The following is a 5,692-nucleotide window of genomic DNA, read 5'->3' as shown; positions in this document are numbered from 1 at the left end:
ATACATATTATGGAATATTATTCAGCCTTATAAAGGAAGGGAATCTTGTCACATGCTATAACATGGATGAACCTTGAGGGCATTATAACATGTGAAATAATAAGTCAGCCATAGAAACAGAAAGTAGAATGGTGGTTTCTAAGAGCTGGGGAAGGGAAAAATGGGGTGTAGTTGTACAGTGGGTATAGAGTCTCAGTTTTAAAAGATGAAAAAGTTTTGGAGATCCATTGCACAAAAATGAAATTATCATTACTGAGCTACACACTTAAAAATGGTAAAGATGTAAACTTTATGTGTTTTTTACCACAATTTGAAAAAAAGAGGAATTGAACCTGCCTTGAAACAAAATGTCTACACGCATCAACCCTGCCCTTCCCTGACTTTTAGTTTTTGATCACCACCCTCTAAATACACACTTCACAATGTACAAATATTTCTCAAAGCAATAGGCAAGTTGGTTAGAAGGCGTTTGATTCATATATTGAGCTCCTATTGTACATAAGGTAATGTATTTGTCTCTGTGATCAAAGGGGGACAGAAGAACAGTGTTTCACTAACCACCACTTTTTAACAGAAAACATTATCAGGAGGGCAGTGCTGGATGGGTCTTAGTGAACCCAGGTAAGAAAAGACAAGACTCCTATCAATACAGACAAGGAGCCTGCTTCTGTACTACAACTAGTACATTGGGGGCATTCTTGTTATCTAAATATCTAAATATCTGAAAGCTTGAGTTTTACAAACAATTGGGTTTATACCCAATATCAACAAATTTTAAATTTCACTGAACACTTCTCTACTTCGAGTACCTGAGGTTTCATGTCAGCCCCAACTCACAATGGAGTCAGACCACTTCCCCCAAGCACCAGATACAATTTGAAGAAATCTTGTAAACTGATGGAATGAAGAATATAACTCTCATGAGTTATCTTGAGAACTCCAACACAAATGGGATCCAAATAGAGAAATTACTTGGATCACTCTAACAAAGGAAATCACTGCCTTTACCGCCCACATTGAATCTCAGAGATAAGCTTGCTCTACTTACACAGGAGCTGGAGTCTGAACCGAGAAACTTTGGTGGCACCTGTAAGCAGCAGGAGGTGAAACCTTTCAATTTAAAGTTTGTATCAGGTTGATTTTACTGGAAGTCAAAACAGAAAGGAGCTGATTATATCTTAGCTAAAAGCAAGAAACAAAATAGCTTTAGTCCCTGATGGTAAAGCTATTTTAAAAAGAAAAGTGTGAAGGAGAATTTAAAAAGTATATACCACTTTATTTCTATATTTCTATTACCAATGTGATGAGAAAACTAATAAAAACCAAGAGGCTCCTTTTACACTATTATTCTACTTTCTATGATCAAAAATAATAGGGAAAAATGACAAATCATTTCAAAATACAAAACCAACTGAACAGAAAACAATTCTGCTAGAATCACAGAATCCTGGGGTTGGAAGGCCAAGTTGCCCAACCTTTCCTCACCAAGCACCAAGCGTTTCTTGAAATTCTCTAATAATGCTCTGTCACAACCTCCTGAGGCCTCTCCCTCATCTTTGGTTAGCAATGACAGTAGAACTGTCCAAGTATTAACAGAAAATATATCTCATCTAGCCCTAGTTCTACCCTTTGGGTGCACCTAGTATTGTTCTAGTACCTCTTCTGCAGGAAAGCTTCCAGATTTTTGCAGAGAGCAATTTTATCCTGTTTTTTCTAGTCTCTGTTAACAAAACATCCTTTTTCGTCAGCCATTCCTTACAGAATCAGTCTGGTCTCTTCCACCTGAATAAGTTCTGATTCTCAGTGCCTTTTTAAAATTCTAACATTGCGATTGCGGAATCCACTGAGCCCTCCGGTCGCCCGAGGGTTCCTCAGGAACAGACGCCACAGAAGAAAAGGGATGGTCCAGAGGATTACGATACTCTCTTTGGAAATACTACTCCTTGGTGATCTGAAGTTGACTCTGACATTACAGATTGTGGAGGCTCTATGTAGAAAATATTTCTCATTTATTGTCAACTGGGTATTCTCCCTCTGCAGGCAGTGTTTGCTTTGATGTCGGACTAAAATACTGGACGCATTTTCACACCACGCCCTCCTAGAACTTGGAAGCATCAGCTTTTGTAATCAGAAAAATCACTGGGATTGCCGTTCTTTCTCTGTTGAAATTGTCCTCTGAAATTTTTCACACTGGAAAAGAGCAGCCAAATTTGTGTGTCCTCAGGTGACCTCTGGGCTTGTGAGCCCAGTACCCTTGAGTACTCTAAGGAAGAGTCACCCACCTGTGCGAGCGCGCACCCTCGCTCAGGGAAGACTGTGTGCAGATTGTCTCCAAGGTGCCACGTGATCCCTGAAGAACTGTGCCCTTCAGAAGCACACAGCGGGGTAAAGGGTGTGAGGACAAGCGGTTGGAGTGTGAGAAACAAGAGATCCAGCTCACAGAACCGGACCTGCCTCCGTCCACGAGACGTTGGTCTCCTCCAGTTCTTTCCACTGAAAACACGAGTACAAGCATCTCAGGGAGAACCAGGTGGAGGAGGACAACCCATGCAAGCTGGGAACGCTTTGCAGTCCGGTGTCAAAGGAGGCGTTTTAGAGCAGGGGTTTTGGGGAAGACCTGACTCAGCAGTGGGAATGACAGCCAGATACCTCCGCCCCTCTTCTTTACCTCTCAGGAGATGAAACGATTAAAGTGAAAAGCACAGATATAATGGCCCTGATGAAGTCTGAAAGGGAAGGCATGGGCTCTGCAGCAGGGGCACAGAGGAAGGTCGATGCTCCAGAGGGAGAGGAAAGGGGGTGCAGAAGAGTCCTGAAAGTGGTACTGGAGAAGCTGGATGAGAGAAGACAACTGGGCCGAGGAAGAATACCAGATGACCAGCAGACCAGTACGCCCTCCCAGAAGGTAGCTCAACAGCAGGCAAGTAGACCCCCTCCAAAGTGGTCCTGGAGAAGCTGGATGAGAGAATACAACTGGGCCGAGGAAGAATACCAGATGACCAGCAGACCAGTATGCCCTCCCAGAAGGTAGCTCAACAGCAGGCAAATAGAACCCCTCGTAAAAAGGATGGAAAACGCAAAGGGGTCATTTGGAGGAGTGCCAGGAAGAGAGAAAGCTCAGGATCACTGCCAGTTGGTGCAGAGAGTGAGGATGCCCTGTGCGGTGACAAATCACTGGTGCACACGACCTCTGCCCCTGCTCCAGCAGAAAGGCAAATAAAGGCATCACGGAGGTCCAGCGTGTGCCACGATTTCCCAACACTATCGGGACACGAGGGTGAGAAAGAGGGCAAGGCAAAGGCACAAGCCTCCACGGCTACGTCCCGGCGTCCCACAGTCCTGGAGGAGGGTCCATGTGCTAATGATGGACAGGTGGCCACATCCCGGCCACCGGGTCTAATCCCCACTGTGGCCATAGCACTGAACGCAGAGGCACAGGACACCTGGACAAAGAGCCTGGCTTCTCGCTCCGGGTGTTCTGCCATCTCAGGGAGTGCCAAGGACCCTGGAGAGGGGGCCTCGAAGCCAGGTGTGGAAGGGGCGGCAGCTCCTTCTGGGTCCCATGCCCCCTCCGGGTCCCCTGCCAAGAGGCCCTGTTCCTCCGTCCGTCTGGCAGACCGAAGAAGGAAGCTCTGAGAAGCTGTGAGGTGAAGTAATCTGCTCCAGACCACCTACTGTCAGGGCCCGAGTTTGTCTAACTCCGAAGCCGGTCTCATTCCCCAGTACGTCTTATGGCCAAAAAACCTGGGAAGGGCTAAGAGGTTTTTTGAGGGTTTGGGTATGTGGGATAAGAATATTAGCAGTGTTTGTTCGAAAGTTGTCAAGGCTTCACAGGAGTTAGAGGTTAGTATAAAGATCCTCATGGTTTCACCCCCACCCCCCCAATGCATGTGTTAATTCCTTAAATAAATCACCTAAAACATAAAAATAAAATAAAATAAAATAAAATAAAATAAAATTCTAACATTGCTGTCACCTCTAAATAGGTTTGTCCTGAGTCCTAGTCAATTTCAACTCTATTTAAAAATGACTTTAGAGGAAAACTCCGGAAGGGACCTGTCGGGACGATTTGGAAAGAGGAAAGGAAGAGTATGAATGATGAACCATGGCAGCTATGGTTGCTGTTTGCGCTGGTCTAGGGAGGAAAAAATTGACAAACTCGGTAGCGACTGCTGTCTGCCTCAAGGATCCCGGGAGTCACGCGGTGCTGTGGAGAAGAGGTTGTTCACAATATAAATAGATAACCACCAATGAGGACCTGAATTGTACTTTGAATCCTCCCCTGTTCCAATGGAAAATCCTTATAAGGAGCCTCTCAAGAAATGTGTCTTGTGTGGAAAACGTGTAGATTATAAGAACGTGCAGCTTTTGTCCCAGTTTATTTCTCCATTTACTGGATGCATTTATGGAAGGCACCTAACAGGTCTTTGTGGGAAGAAACAGAAAGAAATCACAAAAGCGATTAAGAGAGCTCAAAAACTTGGGTTTATGGCAGTTACATACAAGGATCCTGCGTATCTCAACGACCCTAAAATTTGTAACGTCAAATATCGGGAATAAATTATGTGAGGCTACCACCAATAAATATTTTACAGTTAAAAAAAAAATGACTTTAAAATTGTTGACTTCATAAAGACTAGAAATTACTTACATATGTATTTTGATACATTAATAATATAAAGTATAACAGATTAATCTTTATATTATCTAGAAATGTTGGTGAAATATTAAACTCAATATGTCAAACTAGACTAACTTGTCCCATTGCTTATAACAGCATCAACCTCCTCCTGGTCACTGAATAGGAAACCTTGGGCCTCCTCTTTGACTGGGCAACCTCTCCTTCACATACCGCAGCCACAGCACAGACACAATCGCACACACTTTGCTTCATACTATCCGCACAATGTCTCTTTGTTGTCTCCTTTCTATTTCCACTGCTACCCCCTAATCCAGGCTTTCCATCAACGCTCACCTGGGCAGCACCACAGAGATCAGTCCTGCCTGCCTGTGGTCTCTCATGCTTAGTTCCCACTCTTCAACGGACTTATTTCAACAACTGACATGCAATGTTTACTGAGACCAATTATGTTCTGGGCACAGCCCTAAGTGCCAACAGAGATGCAAAAATGAACGATGGTCTTTGCCTCCATGTAGCTGAGAGTCTAACCGAGGCAACAGAACCTAATAAGTCAGTGTACAACAGGGCAGAATACTCCAAATATGATCTTGTCCAAGGTGTTGTGGGAGTCTTGAGTCAGATGGAGGAAAGATGACAGTAAAGCCAGGCCTCAAAGAATATGAAACATTCTAAAAATACAACTTAAAATGAGGTCTTCTGTAGCCATGTTTTCAAAAGGCAAGATCAGAACTGGCTAGGCACAGTGAGGTATACGCATAGTAGTTAAGAGTTAAGATAGTTTCAACCATTTTAGAAGACAATTTGGAATATGTAAGAGAATTCATGAAAAGGTAACAACCTAATTTTTTTTAAGTAGAAGAGGTAAAATATATGCTATTTATACAAAGAAACATGTAGCAATCTTTAAAAATTATATTGTCAAAATAAATAAAATAGGGAAACAACACAGAACTAAGAGAAAATGCAGAATGCAAAATTACATAATGCATATGATCTCAATTTTATTTAAAATTGCATATTGCATATACATGTACGTATGAGAATTTACAT

At 43.0% G+C, this 5,692-nt stretch overlaps 1 pseudogene; it reads left to right on the top strand.

Moving 5' to 3' along the window:
• Positions 1 to 4,105: 4,105 nt before the first annotated feature.
• LOC103597288 lies at positions 4,106 to 4,607 on the top strand (annotated as a pseudogene).
• Positions 4,608 to 5,692: the final 1,085 nt, after the last annotated feature.

The sequence above is a fragment of the Galeopterus variegatus genome, unplaced genomic scaffold (genome assembly GCF_000696425.1).
Source record: "Galeopterus variegatus unplaced genomic scaffold, G_variegatus-3.0.2 Scaffold2268, whole genome shotgun sequence".
In the NCBI taxonomy this organism is placed as follows: domain Eukaryota; kingdom Metazoa; phylum Chordata; class Mammalia; order Dermoptera; family Cynocephalidae; genus Galeopterus; species Galeopterus variegatus.
The sequence above is the reverse complement of the archived record's forward strand: the minus strand, read 5'-3'. Positions and strand labels throughout refer to the sequence as shown.